This window comes from Physeter macrocephalus, chromosome 9, assembly GCF_002837175.3.
Source record: "Physeter macrocephalus isolate SW-GA chromosome 9, ASM283717v5, whole genome shotgun sequence".
In the NCBI taxonomy this organism is placed as follows: Eukaryota; Metazoa; Chordata; class Mammalia; order Artiodactyla; family Physeteridae; genus Physeter; species Physeter macrocephalus.
The window spans coordinates 54,693,571-54,715,860 of NC_041222.1; positions in this window are offsets into that span (position 1 = coordinate 54,693,571).

A 22,290-nucleotide genomic window follows, 5' to 3' on the forward strand; every position below is an offset into this window, starting at 1 on the left:
GCCTGCGTGTCCAGAGCCTGTGCTCCGCAACGGGAGGGGCCACGGCAGAGAGAGGCCCGCGTACCACAAAAAAAAAAAAAAAAAAAAAATTTAGTCATTCTTTTGGGTGTATAATAATTTGCATTGTGGTTTTAATTTACATTTCCCTAATAAATAATAAAATTCAGTCCCATTTCAAAGCCTTATTTATGTTTTTTTTCTGTTGTATGAAATGCCTGTTGAAATTCCTTATCCTCATTTTATTAGTTGTCTGCTTAAGTTATTTGTGTGAAGAGTTTAAAATGTATTATGGATTTGAGTCTTTTGATATGTGTGTATCAATGTATACCAATACATGCATATTTATAATGGATATAAAGGATTTAGATATGAGTCTTTTTAGTCTTTCTGTGGTTTTGTTTAATAGAGATAAATAGGTATAGAGACTATACTACAAAGCTACAGTAATCAAAACAGCATGGTACTGGCACAGAAACAGACACATAGATCAATGGAACAGAATAGAGAGCCCAGATAAACTCATGCACTTATAGTCAATAATCTACAACAAAGAATGCAAGAATATACAATAGCGAAAAGACAGCCTCATAAATAAGTGGTGCAGGGAAAACAGGACAGCTATGTGTTAAAGAATCAAATTAGAACATTCTCTAACACCATACACAAAAATAAACTCAAGATGGATTAAAGATCTAAATGTAAAACATGAAACTATAAAATGCCTAGAAGAAAACATAAACAGAACACACTTTGACATTTATTTTGGCAATATTTTTTTGGATCTGTTTCCTAAGAGCAAAAATAAACAAATGGGACTTAATTAAAAGGTTTTGCACAGCAAAGAAAACCATCAACAAAATGAAAAGACAACCTACTGAATGAGAGAAAATATTTTTAAGTGATATGTCTGATAAGGGGTTAATATCCAAATTATATAAAGAGCATATACAACTCAATATCAAAAGCAAACAATCTGATTAAAACATGGGCAGAAGATCTGAAGAGACACTTTTTTCCAAAGAATATATAAATGCCCAACAGGGACAGGAGAAGATGCTCAACATTGTTAATCTAATTATCCAAGAAATGTAAATCAAACCCACAATGATATATCACCTCACACCGGTCAGAATGACTATCATCAAAAAGAACGCAAATGGGGCTTCCCTGGTGGCGCAGTGGTTGCGCGTCCGCCTGCCGATTCAGGGGAACCGGGTTCGCGCCCCGGTCTGGGAGGATCCCGCATGCCGCGGAGCGGCTGGGCCTGTGAGCCATGGCCGCTGGGCCTGCGCGTCCGGAGCCTGTGCTCCGCAATGGGAGAGGCCGCAGCAGGGGGAGGCCCACATACCACACACAAAAAAAAAAAAAAAAAAAAAAAAACACAAATAACAAGTATTCGGTAGGATATGGTGAAAAGGAAACCCTATTACACTGTTGGTGGAAATTTAGATTGTTGCAGCCACTATGGAGAACAGTATGGAGGTTCTTCAAAGATTAAAAATAGAACTACCATATGACCCAGCAATTCCACTCTTTGGTATATATCCAAAGAAAACAAAAACACTAATTTGAAAAGATACATGCACCACAATGTTCACAGAAGCATTATTTACAATAGCTATGACATGAAAGAAATCTAAGCGCCCATCAACAGAAAAATGGATAAAGAAGATGTGGTACGTAAATCTACAACAAAATATTACTCAGCCATAAAAAAGAATGAAATTTTGCCATTTGCAACAACATGGATGGACCTGGAATGTATTATACTCAGCCAAACAAGTCAGACAAAGAAAGACAAATACTCTGTATTATCACTTACATGTGAAATCTAAAAAAATAAAACAAATGAATGAATACAAGAAAACAGTACAGACTCACAGATATAGAGAACAAACTAGTGGTTACCAGTGGGGAGAGAGAGGTGGGGAGGGGCAAGATAGGGGTAAGGGATTAAGAGATATCAACTACTATGCCTAAAATAAATAAGCTACAAGGATATATTGTACAGCACAGAGAAATATAGCCATTATTTTGTAATAACTTTAACTGGTGTATATTCTATAAAAATATTAAATCACTATGTTGTATATCTGAAACCTATATTATATTGTAAATCAGCTATTCTTCAGTTAAAAAGACCATCCTTATTCCAATGCACTATGATGTCAACTTAGATATAAATAGGTGACAATGAATGTGTTATTTCCACATGCCCTTTTATGTTCGATTCATCTATTTCTTTCCAACATTGCACCAGTAACAAATACCAAACAGTCTTAATCCCCATAGCTTTATGTACAAATATTGATAAATTAGTGGTATAAATTTTCAGGCTTTGTTCATTGCCTTAAAGATGTCCTTTATGCAATAAATATATCTTTAAATGCTAGAATCAATTTGATAATTTCTACAAAACAACTGGGTACATTGATAGAAATTGCCACAGACCTATAGACTACTTTGGAATCAACTTTAATAATGTGAAGTTATCTCAATACTTTATTCCTAGACTTTGACATGTGTATGGTATATAAAAAACACTTTTCAAAAAATGTATATATTCTATTTATTTGTTGCTGATTGTTTCTATTATCAATTTTTATGTAACACAAACTACCCCTAAGTATAATGGCTTAAAACAAAGACAACATTTGTCTTGTTCACAATTCTTCTACATGTACAAGCACATGGGAGAAAGGTAACCTTGGCTTCTCTAGATGTCAGTGAGGCTTGCTCAAAGGCACTTCATTCTGGCTGTCAGCTTTACTGTCTACCAGAGAAAGGCACACTCTATGGGGAAGAATGATATCACTTTGTGTCTTTATGTTTTTAAAAAGATAAAAAACTCGAAACACCAAAATACTGTAATCAAAACCAAGACATTAAAACAGACAAAAGATCCAGGCTTAGATTTAAAACAGAATCTGGTGTTAGCTGCCAAGATCTTTAACAATAACAAAATTTTTTAAATGGATTACCAGAGGTTAGAACCAATTTTTTAAGAAGTGAAATGTAATTATTATAATTATAAAATATACAATGAGCTATTTAAAAGGCACATAATTTTCTTGAAAAGTAAAAACTATACTTTTAAGATATACTTCATTTTGTATTGAAATATGACATTTAAAATATCCTGGTATCTTTTATCTCAAAATTATTCTTGCAATAATCAGATTTAAATTTTTAATACAACCCAATTTAAGATTTACTGAGGCAAAGTTATCATTGACAATAATCGTAATCCTGTTTTGATAAGAAGCAGAATCAGGCAACTAAATTAAGACATGAACTCTACTCATGAACCATAACAATACATTTAAAATACTTGTACATTACTGCCTTTAAGTTTGTCACCTCTGCTTATGACAAGATTTATTTGAATTATACAGCATTCTTTATGGAATAGGGACTTCTCTGTGTCATAAGCATCATTAGCAATTTTAATGTCTCTGTTATGAAGAAAATGTGATATGTGTTATAAAACAAATGCACATCCTTTCCAATGCAGAAGAATGAGATGAAAAGAAGAAAAATTAGGCTGAACCATAAACTGTCACTTTTTGCACATTTATTAACAACACTCTTAGAGTAACTTCCATCTTAGTTCCTGAATAAAATAATGATAGTGATTATCAATCTTATATTTTATAGTTGTTTATAAGTTTATAAAGTAATTTTTAATAGCTATGATTTATTGAATGCCTGTCAAATATAATGATGTTCTATAAAACCATAATCTCTAATGTCATAGTTACACTTATTCCCATCTTTGCAACAGGAAAATGAGGCTTTGATGACTTAATAAAGTCATACCTATAGTAAGAACAAGATTTGGGATTTTCTGCCTTTCCAATTCCAAGGTCTTGCTTCTTAAGCACCATAAAATGCTACCATGTACAGTAACCCTTAGATTCTAACAACACCAGGAGATTTTTAAGGAATTTTTTTCTGTTCATTTCATAGGTATAAAACTTAATCATGAATTATCATGTGATAATTGTGATAATTAGATTAAGTGATAATTAGATTAAGATGTAGAGAAAATATTTGCCCAATTCAATTAACTGCAAATCTGATTTTCTCTTTTCCTTATAACTATTATATCCTTTAAAAATTGACTTTTACTTAGCTTTATTGGTTTTTGCTGCATTAGGTCTGAATTTCACACAGTATTGTTTTAGTTGGATGTTTGTGGTCAGCATCGTGAACAAAATTAAAAATCACATTCAGCATTAGAGTTATGAAGGTGCACTGATTTAAACTAGATTGCTGCAATTAAACTGCTTGAAACATCTCTTCAAGGAAAAATGGTTCATCCTAAGAAAGAACAGAGGTATTCTGCTTTGTTTAAAAAACTCAGGGGCTTCCCTGGTGGCGCAGTGGTTGCGCGTCCGCCTGCCGATGCAGGGGAACCGGAAAAAAAAAAAAAAAAAAACCTCAGACCAAATTCTAATTAAAACCAAAAATAACACATGCACCCCAATGTTCATTGCAGCACTATTTACAATAGCCAGGTCATGGGAGCAACCTAAATGCCCATCAACAGACGAATGGATAAAGAAGATGTGGTACATATATACAATGGAATATTACTCAGCCATAAAAAGGAACAAAATTGGGTCATTTGTTGAGACGTGGATGTATCTAGAGACTGTCATACAGAGTGAAGTAAGTCAGAAAGAGAAAAACAAATATCGTATATTAACGCATATATGTGGAACCTAGAAAAATGGTACAGATGAACCGGTTTGCAGGGGAGAAGTTGAGACACAGAAGTAGAGAACAAATGTATGGACACCAAGCGGGGAAAGCTGCGGGGGTGTGCGGATGGTGGTGTGATGAATTGGGCAATTGGGATTAACATGTATACACAGATGTGTATAAAATTGATGACTAATAAGAACCTACTGTATAAAAAAGTAAATAAAATAAAATTTAAAAATTTAAAAAAAACAAAAACAAAAAACTGAATCACTTTGCTGTATACCTGAAACTAAAACAACATTGTAAATCAACTATACTTCAATTTAAAAAATATATGAATATGACTGTATTGATATTAATAATATATGTGATTATAAAAGTATAATATAAATCTGTATATTTATTTTAAAAAACCAAAAATAAATGTATTTTCTATTATCAATGGCTAGAAACACTTCTTCAAAAGTTTTTCTGAGACAAGAAAAATAGAAATCAAGTAATACTGAGGAAGTTCAACTTAGGAATCGAGAGGAATTTTCTGAATTGACATAAAAGGGAATATCACTCTTTAGGTGAGAAAGTTAATTCTTCGCTATTTTAAGAAGAACATAGACAGTTACCTTTCTGAGGTAACTTAATTGTAGATTTGTCAAAAGTCCAAAGTATTGATGAGATTATCATTCAATGACATAATCAGACTTAGTTGTCTATAAATTCTTCTTAAAATAGGAATAGGAATATTTTTAGATTTGGCATTTTAAATAAGACTAAACCTGAATGATCCACATATTCAAGGTGTGAGAAATTGTCACCAACCAAACATAAACAGCAAACAGTTAGATTGTTTCACAGAAATAGAGTCATAGGAAATTTCCTAAATATACATTGCCATTAGAATAAAATATGGTAAATTATTTTTTATTGAAGTGTAGCTGATTTATAATATATTAGTTTCAGGGGTATGACACAGTGGTTCAATATTTTTATAGATTATAGTCCATATAAAGTTATTATAAAATATTGCCTATAATCCCTGTGCTATACATTACATCCTTATAACTTACTTATTTTATACCTAGTAGTTTGTACTTCTTAATCCCCTTCACCTACTGCGGCCCTTTCCCAAACCACCCCCCTCTCTGGTAACCATTAGTTTGTTATCTGTATCTGTGAGTCCATCTCTGTTTTGTTATAGTCATTTGTCTTATTTTTTAGATTCCACATATAAGTGAAAACATACTGTATTTGCCTTTCTCTGATTTATTCACTAGCATAATACCCTCCAGGTCCATACATCTTGTTGAAAATGGCAAAATTTCATTCTTTTTTATGGCTGAGTAGTATTCCATTTTGTGTGTGTGTGTGTGTGTGTGTGTGTGTGTGTGTGTGTATAAACACATATATATATACACATGTATACATACATATACATACCACAACTTCTTTATCCATTCATCTATTGATGTATAGTTGTTTCCATATCATGACTATTGTACATAATGCCACTATGTATATTGGGGTGTAGAGTGTTTTCATTTTCTTTGTATAAATACCCAGGAGTAGAATTGCTGGAGCATATGCTAATTCTATTTTTAACTTTTTGAGGAACCTCCATACTGTTTTCCTTAGTGGCTGTACCAATTTACATTTTCTCTGACAGTGTACTAGGGTTCCCTTTTCTCCACATCATCCCTAAAACTTGTTATTTCCTTTTTCACAACAGCCAGTCCGACAGGTGTGAGGTGATATCTCACTGTGGTTTTGATTTGTGTTTCCCTGATGATTACAGATGTTGAGCATCTTTTCATGTGCCTGATGGCTATCTGTATATCTTTTTTGGAAAAACGACTATTGCCCATTTTTTAATATGTGGTTTTTGGTTTTTGATATTGAGTTGTATGAATTCTTTATGTATTTTGGATATTAACCCCTTATCAGACTGGTAAATTATTTTGAAAACACTCAAAATCCATACTCAAGAATTGGAACAATGGCAATGTGTTTTGGATTAATTTATAAATATATGTATATATTTAAGGCCAAACTGTGGCACTAGAGAATTTCTACTATATGATCTATCATATGCGTTCTTCTACTTTATTAGAACAGACATCATACTGAAATAATAAACATAGGAAGCCTTCACTTCTTCTTTGATGTATATTGCTAAATGTCTGACTGGCTCAAATATAAAATAAACTTTGGTATGTTTATACTTGAAAAGAAATCCATACTCATTCTACATTGAAATTAAGAAACATGATACAACCTAATATGTTTTTAAAATATAACTTAACATGAATTTTACACATGGTGGCTCTTGATTGACCAGGGTTTCAATTCCAACAATTATTAGTCATACTAGGCTGGGCAATTTATTCATTGATTAGGATCAATCCTCACATTTAAAGGAGGATGCCAATTTAGCCAATGGGAGATGCAGAGCAGTTATTCTTTTAGGAACCCATTGGCAAGAGTCTCACTGATCTACATAAACCCTGGAATGGTAAGCAACGGATCATCCTGTGCTTAGACTTGCACTATCCACCAGGTTTCATTGCTTTAGACTGTTAACTAACAGTGAAATCTGGCTAATAACCAAGGAAAGTCTCATGATCGAGATAGGCCTCCATCTGTTGTAGAATAAACAGGTTAGAGACAAGAAAAAAACTTTACAGAAGTGACAACAATTTTCTATTTTGAATTCTATAATAAGTTCTTGAGAATCAGCAAAGAAGACTAAAAGGGGAACCAAACAAAGAATAAATGCCATAACAATAACGGAAAGTGGAATAGAGAGAAAATGTAAATAACCTTGTTTCTGATCCCTAGAAGACAAGAAGGGAAAGATAACGGTCTCAAAATCTGGGAATAAGATAAAAGAGATTAAGCATTTCACGTTTCCTGATAGAGGAGATAGAAAGTGAGGAGGTCCTGGGAAAAAGGGAGTCAGTCAAGCTCCTTTGGTGGCAAATTATATGATGCCAAGCATTCCGGAGAGCAGGTAAGCCAATCCCACTCAGCCCAGATTAAGTGAGATGAGGTCCAAGTCCAGCAGTGCATCAGATCAGTTTGGGAAAGGCATTTGGATCATATTCTTAGTGGAATGGGATACTATGGGAGAGTTTAAGCAAATAAGTGATGTGATGTAATTTACCTTTGTGAAAGACCCCTCTGGCTGCTCGGCAAACATGGGGCCGTAGGAGCATATCAGAGAAACCAGTTTAAAAGCTCTTATTGTAATCTTGGTGGGGATAAATATTGGTTAGTCTAGAACAATGGTTGTGTAAAAGGTGAAAATTGAGGAAATTTACAACTTAATTTTAGAAATAGAGTCAAAAGGAAGAATCAGAATAAGTGACAGGATTTTGTCTTAAGCAACTGAAAGGGTGTAAGTGTCAATTACTAAGATGGAAAACAGTGAAGGATTTGACAGACTAGGGGAGGAGTAGGAAAAAAAAAAATCAACATTTCTGTTTTAGACATGGAGAGATTAAGTTGCCTGCTGGGTATCTGGCTAGATGGAGGACCTGTCTAGCAGGCAATTGGATACATAAAGTTTGAGTTCAGGCGAGACATTATATATATTCATATATTACTATAATTTTACAGATATAATTTATATATAAAGTCTCTCCAAAATATATATGTGTACATTTGAAAAGATATATAACACATATGTGATGTATGTATGTGTGTGTGTATGTGTGTGTGTGTGTGAGAGAGAGAGGGAGAAAGAGAAAGAAATAGAGAAAGAGAGAGACTAAATGTGACTACTTAACACTCCAGGAACTCTGAAATCTTGATTTCACATACAGTCACCCTGCTTTACAATCTACAACACATTATCCGGCTTAATTATAAGAGAAAATAGCCAATTTAGCAGTGGCTCTGCTCTATGATATAATCTAGTCCATCTCCTACTTCACACAGATAAAAATGAAGGAAAAGCAATTTGAAACATTTTTAGTGACTGTTTCAGTCATTATGTATATTTAATTTAATGAGGAAAACTATATGCTTATTAATATTTTAAAATATGGGAGTTAGCTAATCATACAGGAAGTTTTCATAAACTGGATACAATGAAATTAATTGGAATTAAATTGGAATTTAATTAATTGGAATTTAATTGAAATTCCAATACATATATCTAAGTATTCAGGCCCACAACATAAAAGCTACTACAAATCTATTTTTAAAAATAGACAATCCAACAGGAAGATACATAAAAGGCTCAGGGAGAAATTTCACACATGATGATATGAAAGAAGTCAATAAATAGAGCTTAACTTTGACATCAGTGAAATGCAAATTAATACCACAATATGGGGGCTTCCCTGGTGGCGCAGTGGTTGAGAGTCTGCCTGCCGATGCAGGGGACACGGGTTCGACCCCTGGTCTGGGAGGATCCCACATGCCGCGGAGCAACTGGGCCCGTGAGCCACAACTGCTGAGCCTGCGCGTCTGGAGCCTGTGCTCCGCAACAAGACAGGCCACGACGCGCACCGCGATGAAGAGCAGCCCCCACTTGCCGCAACTGGAGAAAGCCCTCGCACAGAAACGAAGACCCAACCAAGCCAAAAATAAATAAATAAAAAAAAAAAAAAAAAAAAAAAAAGACTGCCTTAAAAAAAAAAAATACCACAATATGGTATTGCTATTCATTTACTAAAATGGCTAACATGAAAAGAAAAGGCAGGTGATACCAATACCAACTAGGGTGTGCAAAAAACAAAAGTCATTATAGATAGATAGATAGATAGCTCTATCTATCTAATCTAATCTATCTAATCTTATCTACCTATCTATCTATCTAATCTATGTATCTATCTACATACTTACCTATCTCATACTGATGGCAAATGACATATGCCAAAATGTCTAGAAGAAAATATATCAAATCTTATTACCTAGAGGAAAATATGAGTATCATAGCTTCTTGCTTTTTGAAATTTGGAAGGTCCTTAGGTGCCCATTAATTTGTCTAAACACAAGTGTCCATTTATTCTCAGATTAAACTTGATTTGTAACTGCATATTCAAATGGTTTACTGGCACATTTACTTGAAAAGATCGAATCAGTATTCTTTGTATGAAAGGAGTATTAAAGCATACCTATGATATAGTGAAATATCTTAACATTAACCAAGAATACATTCATCTCAGTTTCTTGGTTATAAATACCTTATAAACACAGAACTGTCATCACCTCCAGCTCAATCCTGTTTTACCTATCCAAGAAGTTCACTCTTGTAGCTTGTTAGAAATAAACAGCATGAAAGACATTCAGTCTCAATGTGACTAAAACCTTATCACCTCAATCATGAGGAAACTCTTTCCATCTTTATTATTTAGATGAATTTTTCCTCCACCTTTAATTACATTTTTTTTTCTATTTTGTATAAATACTACTTTACCAGGCATTTAGTTCTTCCATGCAAACCACAAATAAACACAACATAAACCTAGTTCACATGCAAATACACAGTAATGTTCAAATTACATTTCTGATAAAGTTTCATTTAACAGGAAGAAAATGTTAGAAGAGGTTACAAGACATACCAGAATATTAGAATATTAACATCCACACATCTACCTTAGGTGGTCATTTACTTTTAACCACAGTACATAAAGATTTAATTTTTGCCATGCTTTGCATGGGGAAACGTATTTTGAGATTTTAAAGTATTTTTTTCTTCAATATATTCAACAATCCCTTTCCCCAAAGACTAGGCAATAGAAAAATAGAAAATGTTCTTATCAGCAAAAGTAACACTTGTGCTGAGTTATTCATGTTATAAATCATTTTTCAGCTCCCCAATCCAGTAATATAGCACGTCAAACAAGGAACTCTAAAAAGTAAAGTCTCAAACATAGGTTTTACTATAATAATGACAACATTAGACAGAGATGGTTTTCTTTACCCAGACTTATTTGTATTTCTCAATATTCTAAGAAAGGTCTAAAAAAAGGCAATTACAAATAGGGAACCTCTCAGCTGGTGTGTCCTTACAAACAGAGCAAAAAGTAGTAGCTGAAAGCTACAAATGATGTTTTTGAGATAGAGAACAATACAGGGCAGCAAACCATAATGGAATAACTCTGCCATATTATGTAAATACTTCAATTTCTAGTCCTCACTTTCTTCATCTTTACAGATGAGGAAGATGGTGATAACTCTAACCTCCTATGTTGTTTGACAGGATAAAATTATATGTAAGTTAAAATACTTTAAGCACAGTTCCTGACAAAATATTCCATAAATAATAGTATTAATATAGCATTAGGATAAACTTCTGTAAAATTTTTAGTATTAATTTTAGAATCTGTAGTCACCCTTTCATTCTTCAAAATACATATACCTTCTTTTCCCTTTTAAAATCTCTAACATGTTATTTCCCATTATCAGTGTCATCTGTTATATCCCGGTTCTCATTCAAATATCAATTATTCATTAATTTATTTGTATTTGTGTTGATTCATAGGTAGCTATTTTATTAAATGGGTTAAAACCATTATTGAAATTTTTCTTTGATGCTCAGATTGTCCAAGATTTGGCCAATGGGAGGACATTCAAGCCTGTTTCTGTATCTTCTTGACATTTCCCCACTGGTTTTTTTGAGTACTTTATTGCTTTCTGATACAAAAAGATACCCTAGGTGCATCTTATACTTACCCTTCCCAGCCACTCAATCAGTCATTTTCAGAGGAATCTTTGTCCCTTTTTATGTTCTTCAGAGGCCAATATTTAGGTGCTAGCTATACTCACCACTATGATGGTGTTGCTGCTCCTACATTCTATCATTGGACAGAAATATACATACACACAGCAATTTACACCTATGTTTATTTCTGTATGTATCTACATATTTTAAAACTATGAGTTTAGACCTATACCTCCAATTACAGTCCAATATTACAGGCCTTAATCTAGTTTTCTCCCTTTTCATATTTGTAACATCTTTCTCTGAAAGAGATATACTTAGATCCCTTATCCTTAATATATTTACTCTTTTGATCAATCTCCCGGTGAATCTCCCTTCTTCATCACCAACTCTATCCCCATAAAGGGCCTCCATCATCCTGCTTAAACTACAACCACCTCACTATGGGTTTCCTGCCGAATCTGCTTGGACTGTGACATCTGTTCTGGACTATCCCCTTATGTGCTCTGACTCCTTATGATAAGCAGTACCCTGCGTGGACTCCACCTTCATCTTGCTTGGATTCTAATTTCCTGTTTCAAGGCAGGTGGCTCATCCCCAACTTCTGACACAGATGCTTGCCTCTATCTGCCCCATCGAATGGATTTATGTTGAAATTGTTCAGGCAGAGAAGATAAATGAATAAAAGAGAATGGAAAGTTGAGAAAAAAGGAGAGAAGTGATCACTACTATAGTTTAAATAACAAGTAGATGATGAAAATATTCTCAATGTGATATATACTCAGATATGTTATTTACATTAACTTATGTCATCACTAAACTCTCGTTTATTATCTAAATCTATGTAATCAACTAACACACATACTATACAAAATGTCTCTTTTGTGTTCTCAGTCTGACATTCCTAAAATATTATGTCTCATTAAGTTGCTTTGTAGAGTTTTGAGTTTCTGGTTGAATTAACAATTAGTAAATATAATTTGATATTAATGACCCTTTTTTGAGAATGTGGTTTGTTGGCTTGTTAAAGAAGGTGTTGAACTAATTCTTAATAGAGGACAGAAAGGGTGCAGTTTGGAGGATGAGAAGTTAGGCTGTCTCCTGGTCAATGCAAAGTTCAGAGATGTCAGACATACCAGACATGTCAAACACTAGGGATGAAAGTATGTAGATAATTATTCAGAATCAATTTTAATAAGACTCTCTGGTAGGTTTAGTTTTTAAGAATTACCACTCACCTAAAAGATAGGTGGCTGAAGGACTTTCTCTTTAGCCCAAAGTACCATGGGTTGAATTCAGTATTATATAAAGGGTTTTACATTTTTTTCTAGATTAACATTTATTATAAAAACAAAAATATTTTAAAGAGGTTACTAATATGATATCAAGTCTTTCTGACAGGTTTATGCTACTTATATAATGTACAGAAAAATTATTTCTGCATCTAACTTAGCCTGAGACCTGTAATTATCTAAAGTTCTTGAAATAAATTGCTTTTTTGTACTTTGCAATATCAACTAAGAGTTTGAAAAACTCTAATTGTCTTGTTCAAATTACTTAAGTAATTTATTGATAATACCCTGCTCCTCAAGTTTCAGGGTACGACTTGAGAGAAAGTAATTTTGCAATTAATAATTCATTTATTACTCCTCGCATCAAATGAAATTTTGCTTTTATTATGAAATAAATGTGTTTCTTCTAGTGATTTAAAGTACATAGTGATAATATAAAAGTACATTATTTAACAAAACAATGAAATAATCTTAGTTAAAAAAACTGTTGGAATAATAAAATATATTTGCTACTTTCTCTTCTTTAGTGGATATAAAATGGAAATATACAGCTTGACTACCATAACCACTGGCCCAGATTTTGAAGAAAAATATTATTTTATTTTTTTGATGTAATGAATTTTGTTCATTCAAATACCCATTAAGAGAATAAAATATATGGGACCATATATTTATGTATAATACACATATCTAACAATTGACTAGTATTCATAAGGAATTTCTAAATATCAATAATTTTAAAAATACTTAAAGAATTAAATACACATTTCACAAAAGAGGAAAATAAAATGTCCAATAAACATATAAAAATTCCTTCATCCCTGTTACGCAGTAGGGAAATGCAAATCAAAACCACAGTGAAATATTGGCACACATACCAGAATGACAACAATTTTTAAAGTCAATATTATTATTTCTTGACAAACATGTGAAGCAACTATATCATATAATTCTGATGGGAATATGCATTGACAAAACATTATTGGGAAACTATTTAGCATTATCTACTAAAGCTTTAATTATTCTATGATCCAAAAAGCATTCCTAGCAGAACAGATATGAGAATAGTCTCAGCAACAGTCTTCACAACGTCCCAAAGTGGACACAACCCACATCTCCATCAACACTAAAATGGATCAATACATACATATATATAGTACACATACAGACATATGTATATACACAGGTATATGATATATGAATATATATGTATATATATATATATATATACACACACACACACACACACCTAAACATACATATACTTGTCATTATATCTCATTCTAAGACAGGCTGTGACCTGGAACCCTTTGCTGCAGTGCTGCAATGCTTGCACCTGGACAAACGTCTCCTTGAGCAGCACAGTTGGGGCAAATTATGGACAACAAGATACAAAAAGACCAAAAAGACCAATTGCCACTTCTGAAGAGCCAGGAGCAAAAGCAGGGAGTCAGAAGCAAAAGCAGGGTACTGCACATGCCCCCTGCACACACCACCACTAAAGGGGTGGGCAAACCTCCTAAGCTACGCCTCCAGCCCAACCCCTGGACACACCCCTACCTTCACCCCATATAAGGAATCAGCTCACCCCCCTTTGGGGAGCGAGCAAGCAAGGGAACTTGTTGCTTGTTTTCCATTCCCCCCTGTTGCAGCAGGGGCCCCAATAAAGCCTTGCCTGAATTTCTTGTCTGGCCTCTAATCAATTTCTACTGATTATGAAGGTCAAGAACCCTGGTCAGTAGCAATTCTGTGATATAGATATATTGTAGATAGATATATAATCAGTACCATACAGCAATAAGAATGAAAAACTCTACATGCAAAAAAAAAAAAGATGAATGTCAATTATCAGGTTAAGTGGAAAAGTCAGATGTACTGCATTTTTAAAAGCAAATCTATGATGATAAAAGTCATCATATTATTTAGCTTTGGGGTGTAGCGACTGTATGGAACAATAGGAGAACTCCGACGGTATTGGAAATATTCTATATCTTGATCTGGCTGCTGGTTAAATAGACTTTTTTAGTTTTTGAAAATTTGAGCTGTAAGCATGATATTCAACAAAACATGTCAAAATAGTCTCTTCACATTTGTCTAAGGTATAGTATTCTAGGCTTGGATTTTTCATTTGTGCAGTTATAATCATGAGTAGTACTATAAAACGTGTTCTAGAAACAATCTGACCAAACTCCACTGCAAAAAGAGGAAAATAAGGTCTTGAAATATTAAATGATTGGTACATATTGAGGCAGGAAACAAGTCTAAGAACCTATACTCAAATGTAAGCCTCCTAGTTTCTGAGTTCATTCTATTTCATTAGGGCTTACATTCATTCAACAATGTTTTTTCATTGAATACATTTACTTCTATTATATACCATAGTTCTTATACTTCCCACTACGCATTGCCAACATGTGTGATGAATGACAATTTATTAATCTGTTCTGAGAATAATATAGATCATACATATGTCAAATTAGCCTGTATTTATTTTTCTTTGTTTACTGCATAAAAATAGTTTATTGTAACGGTGCTTCATAATCATACAATCAGAACATGGGGTATTATGAATCTCTACATATGTTATGTATCTTCCAGGTAGATAAGACCTGCTATGTTGCCTGTTTTTTCTTGACAGTGTAGAAAAGGCATTTGAAATCTTTAATTCAAGGAGAATTTGTACTGGGTCATGTTCTTACTTGATACAGATCTTTATATAAAATAGTCATATTGTTACAAAATAGTATGGAGCTAGAGGTAAAACACAAATTGTCAAAGACTCCTACTGTTCAGTTATTTAATGGTCCTCCTCTAAAGAGCATGCAGCCTTTTCCAGCAAGAGATCACAAATGAAGTGTTCTGTGGTTCTGCATACCTGATTATGTTTCACACACACAGTAAACTTGATACGGCTACCGTGTTTAAGCTCAATAGTCACCTTAAAGATGCAAATGGAATAGGAATATGTTTGACAGTTAAACTCAATATTCATATCTCTCTGCAAGCTTCTGGGTACAGTGGCATGAGTAAGGCAACAAGAGGGGAACAGAGACCAAAATGTAATTCCAAAGAAATTGTGTTAGCGTAATGTTATGAACAGAATGACTGTGTTCCCCCAAAAGCATATGTTGAAACCCTACCCTCCAATGTGGTAGTATTAGGAGGTGGGGCCTTTGGGAGGTAATGAGGATGAGAAGAGGTCATAATGGTGGAGTCCCCCACGATGGAATTAGTGCTCTTACAGGAAGAGACAAAAGAGTTTGCTTCCTCTCTCTGCTGTCATATAAGGAGACAATGAGAAAAGGGCCCTCTTCAAATTAAGAGCCCTTCCCCAGACACCAAATCTTCTGGCACCTTGATCTTGAATATCTAAGCCTCCAGAACTGTGAGACATAAATTTTGTTGTTTAACCGACCCAGTCTGTGGTGATCTGTTATAGCAGCCTGAACTGACAAAGACACTATCACATCTGAAGTGAATTCTATCAGTTTTTGTTTCGTAAACCGAACACAGCCTGAACTCATCCTCAACCTAAAAACCTATACTGCATTCAGGGCTTGCTGAACTTATTACAATTGATACCATTTCCTTTCTTCTTCTAAAATTCTTTTCCCAGTATCCATATAATACCTTAGACATATGGGCACCATGAAACAGTTTGATTGACATTAACCACTGGCCCTCTAGGCACCCTGAAACCTTATATAGTTATAGAAAATAGCCTCTTGCATCCTAGGAGTGACAGGTAAAAAATAAATTCTGGGTTGTTAGGGAAACTGCACAAAGGATTGAAAACACATTGCTCTATATCCAGAGGAAGAGAATTATCTCCAGAAAAGTGCTCTTGTCAGCAATGAATCAAATAAATGGTTTGCTTTACTGAAGTCAGAGGAAAAGAGATTCTTAAAAATATCAACATGAACCTCCTATTTAGTTGGATAAATAATAAAAATGCCTTTCCCCTCTCCCTTAATTCTGTTTTGAACAATGAGAATATCATTCAGTTTATAATTCTTTGGACTTGATGTGTTTGTACAATGCAGACGAATCCATGAAGTTAGAAAACAGCATCGAAAAGCATGCTTCACTTTATCATTTGACTCTCTGACTGACAACCAAAAACTTAACTGAAGATGATGTTAGAAGCAGTCAGTCTCTTTCCTTCTCTCTCTTGCCCTCCCTCCATCCCCACCAGCCCATTGTTTTTTTTTAAAGACCGTACACTTTTGAGCTTCCTATTTCCTGAATTATATTGGGAGGTTTTCATTTAGTCTTTTATATTTTGACATCTTAGATACAAAAGGTGTTTTCAATGATTCCTCTGAAAAATTTGCTAGAATGGGAAACAAACAAAAATAATGTAAGCTGGGACTTCCCTGGTGGTGCAGTCATTAAGAATCCTCCTGCCAATGCAGGGGACATGGGTTCCATCCCTGGTCTGGGAAGACCCCATATACTGCGCAGCAACTAAGCCCATTCACCACAACTAATGAGCCTGTGCTCTAGAGCCCGCGAGCCACAATGACTGAGCCCACGTGCCACCACTACTGAAGCCCGTGCACCTAGGGCCTGTGCTTTGCAACAAGAGAAGCCACCGCAATGAGAAGCCTATGCACCTCAACGGAGAGTAGCCCCCGCTCACTGCAACTAAGGAAGCCGCATGCAGCAACGAAGACCAAACGCAGCCAAAAATAAATAAATAAATAAAACATATATTGCCAAAAAAAAAAAGCATTTATATATAGCTGCGTTATTTTTTTATATTTTTTATATTTTTATAGCTGTGTTATTATTTATAGATTTATAATATCTAGTGACTAAAATAAAAATTATATTTTATAATTTGATATATTAACAGTGATTAAGAAGCTTCTTTGCTATAATCCCCTTTTGAAAAAATGTGTCAAAATATATGTTACTTCATAAAAGAAAGTTGATTAAAACAAGCCTTTGTATTATGCAAATTCTGTTATGTTGGCAACTATATTTTCTAAATATTGTAACCAAATTAGAGAAAACCAGGATAAACCATTTTCTGTGGGAGAATCGAATAATCTAAAATTGTTCATCCCTTGGTTGAAAGAATTATTAGTTATATGACCCTTAATAGTACATCATCTAAAAGTCACTTGTGAACATTTCAATGCACTAGCTTCCATAAAATCACTTTACAAATATTTTGATTAAAATTTCAAGAATTGTTCCCTATTATTACTTCAACACTTCATTAAAGCACATCCAAACTATAACATTTACATATTCTTAATTTTACAAGGACTACCCTCACCACAACATATGAAAATTTATCTAACATTGATAAGCTTTCTATTTTTAAGAACTGATGTTTGAGAAAAGGAAACATTTTTAAAAATTGTGTAAATCTTAATACATCTTAGTCTAATGAAGATTTCAGTAAACGTGTCCATAAGTTCAGTTGAATCAAACATAAAATTGTATTATTCTAGAATATGTATTTATATATGTAATGTAATCTTCAACCATTTATATAATATATATGTAATCTTCAATTATATGTATAATATATACCCACTTTATATATATAGTATGTTATATATGTAATCTTCAAATGTATATAATCTCTGATCATATATATATAATATATATCCCCTTTATATAGGTTTTAGATTATATATATCTACTTTTTAATATTTCAACACTTTATAATGAATGATCTGTCACATCAATACAGAAATGAAACTCATTGTTTTAATAAACTATGAAATGTTTTATAAAATAGATACATTAATTTATTTATCCAGTATTTTCTTTGATTTTTTTTGCTTAAATGAATATATTTGTCAATATACTCTTTAATTAATTCCATGAGTATCTATCAAATAGACCCATAGAAGCTGACTGTATATTATATGAGTAGACATGAACAAATTGCCTTCTGAAAGTCTGCAACAATACATATACCGTTGAATGTGAGGGTTAAGCAATCACATCATCTGAAAATAACGCATTTAATCTCTTTCCAAATATTCATCTTGCTCTATTTTTGCCTTATCATATTGGTTATTATCAGGACATACTAAAATTATACCAATGATTGTATGTTTCCACATCTTGCTCCTAATTTCAATAGAAATGTTTTTAATAGTTTCTATATTAGGTAACATGTTTGTTGTTGATTTCTAAAATATATCTTTTTCTCAAGATAAGAATTTTCTAATTTTAGATGCATATGAGTTTTAAACTTAATCAAGAATGAGTGTTGAAATTATCAAATGTCTTTTTATATCTATGGTAGTTACATTAATCTATTAATGTAGTGAAGCACATAAGTGGTTTTTACCATCATTGATGATCCTTGCAATCCTAGATTAAAAATTTCTAAATCATGCTACACAATTCTTTCAATACAATGCTGTATCAAGTTACTTATATCTCATTTAGAATATTTTTCTATGTTCATACATCAGTTTGGTTTATAGCATTCTTTCATATTCAATATTTTACTAGATTGTATGTCAGAGGTATGGTAATAGCATGTAATAAAGTATCTGCTCTGAATATTTAAAATTAAAGGTATCATTTCTTATTTGAAAGTTTGGTAGAATTCTCAATCTTACACAGTCATCTCTCCATATCCAATGGGAATCAGTTCCAAGACAGCCCTGAGGATAACAAAATCTGTGAATATTCAAGTGCCTTAGAGAATAAAGTAAATATTCACATGATATAATCCACACACATCCTCCCACATACTTCAAATCATCTCTACATTACCTATAATACCTAATAGAATGTAAATGCTATGTAGTTACCAACGTATGGTAAATTTAAGTTGTAATAATTTTAAATGGAGTGTGACCTATAAAAATACTGAATCACTATGTTGTACACCACAAACAATATAATATTGTAAATCAACTAGACTTCAACTTAAAAAAAGGAAAAAAACCATATCAGCAACAACTGCAATTACATCAACAATAATGGTTGTTCTGGAAATGTCAAGAACCAGTTGATAAAGAAAAGATGTGAGGCTTTCTGAGACAAGAGAAAGTAAAATATGTAAAGGATTATCATACATATCAGTAACTTTTGGTAATGGCAAGATCAAAGAAGTGTCTCATGACTAGTTATCAAAACTAGTACCAGAGATTACCAAATAACAGTAATACTGATCATTTTAACTTTTCACTGCCTTGCCAAATAATCTGTAAATACATATGGAGTAATGAGATATTGAGAGAGCAGCAGTTGGAAAAAGAAAGAACTCACAGTAATTTATCATATGGCCAATTTAACTTTCATTTGTGAAGAATATATTCTTAGAAAGCAAAGGGACATATCAAATTGAAATTGTCTCCCATGAATCAAGCCATGATAAACAGAAACTCATGTCCAACCTTCCTAAAGATGCCATTTAAATTTGTTTTTAATTCTTAAAATAAGCAGATTGTCCTATTCACTAAATCACCTTCCAGACCCAACAATTTATGAGTTTAGTTATTTCCTCCTTTTACAAATAGGGATCAACAGACTTAAGATAAATTAGGAACATATTTTCTGCATATATTTTTAAAAGCTAGTAATAATTATTAAGTACTTTGATACATTATATTTCCTAAGGATTATCATTTATAAGGAATTTTTATGTATATTCTCACTATATTTTAAAACACTGAAGCAAAAGAGGTCATTAGTCTCGTTTTATAGATTAAGATTGTAGGTGTACAGATTTGTTCCCTGAACCAAGATGGCAGAGTAGAAGGACATGCACTTATTCCCTCTTGTTAGACCACCAGAATCACAACTAACTGCTGGACAATCATTGACAGGAAGACACTGGAACTCAGCAAAAAAGATACCCCGCATCCAAAGACAAAGGAGAAGTCACAATGAGACAGTAAGAGGGGCACAATCACAGTAAAATCAAATCCCATAACTGCTGGGTGGGTGACTCATAGACTGGAGAACACTTATACCACAGAAGTCCACAAACTGGAGTGAAGGTTCTTAGCCCCATGTCAGGCTTCCCAACCTGGGGGTCTGGCAAAGAGAGGAGGAATTCCTAGAGAATCAGACTTTGAAGGCTAGTGGGATTTGATTGCAGGACTTCGACAGTACTAGGGGAAACAGAGACTCCACTCTTGGAGGGCACACACAAAGCAGTGTGTGCATAGGGACCCAGGGGAAGGAGCAGTGACCCCAGGGGAGACTGAACCAGACCTACCTGCTAGTGTTGGAGGGTCTCCTGCAGAGACAGGGAGGCTGTGTCTCACTGTGGGGACAAGGACACTGGCAGCAGAAGTTCTGGGAAGTACTCCTTGGCGTGAGCCCTCCCAGAGTCCTTCATTAACCCCAACAAAGAGCCCGGGTAGTCTCCAGTGTTGGGTTGCCTCAGGCCAAACAACCAAGAGGGAGGGAACCCAGCCTCACCCATCAGCAGACAAGTGGATTAAAGTTTTACTGAGCTCTGCCCACAACAGCAAGAGTCAGCTCTACCCACCACCAGTCCCTCCCATGAGGAAACTTCCACAAGCCTCTTAGATAGCCTCATCCACGAGAGAGCTGACAGCAGAAGCAAGAAGAACTACAATCCTGCAGCCTGTGGCACAAAAACCACATTCACAGAAAGATAGACAAGATGAAAAGACAAAGGGCTAAGTACCAGATGAAGGAACAAGACAAAACCCTAGAAAAGCAACTAAATGAAGTGGAGATTGGTAACCTTCCAGGAAAAGAATTCAGAATAATGATAGTGAAGATGATCCAGGACCTCGGAAAAAGAATGGAGGCACAGATTGAGAAGATGCAAGAAATGTTTAACAAAGACATAGAAGAATTAAAGAACAAACAAACAGAGATGAACAATATAATAGCTGAAATGAAAACTACACTGGAGGGAATCAATAGCAGACTAACTGAGGCAGAACAATGGATAAGTGAACTGGAAGACAGAATGGTGGAATTCACTGCTGCAGAACCCATAAAGAAAAAAGGATGAAAAGAAATGAAGACAGCCTAAGAGACCTCTGGAATAACATTAAACACAACAACATTCACATTATAAGGGTCCCAGAAGGAGAAGAGAGAGAGAAAGGACCAGAGAAAATATTTGAAGAGATTATACTCAAAAACATCCCTAACATGGGAAAGGAAATAGCCTCCTAAGTCCAGGAAGCACAGAGAGTCCCATACAGGATAAATGCAAGGAGAAACACACCGAGACACATAGTAATCAAATTGGCAAAGATTAAAGACAAAGAAAAATTTTTGAAAGTAGCAAGGGAAAAATGACAAATAACAAGAAAGGAAATTTCCATACGGTTAAGAGCTGATTTCTCAGCAGAAACACTACAAGCCACAAGGGAGTGACAGGATATACTGAAAGTGATGAAAGGGAAGAACCTACAACCAAGATTACTCTACTCTGCAAGGATCTCACTCAGATGCAATGAAGAAATCAAAAGCTTTACAGACAAGCAAAAGCTAAGAGAATTCAGCACCACCAAACCAGCTCTACAACAAATGCTAAAGGAACTTCTCTAAGTGGGAAACACAAGAGAAGAAAAGGACCAACAAAAACAAGCCCAAACCAATTAAGATAATGGTAATAGGAACATACATATTGATAATTACCTTAAA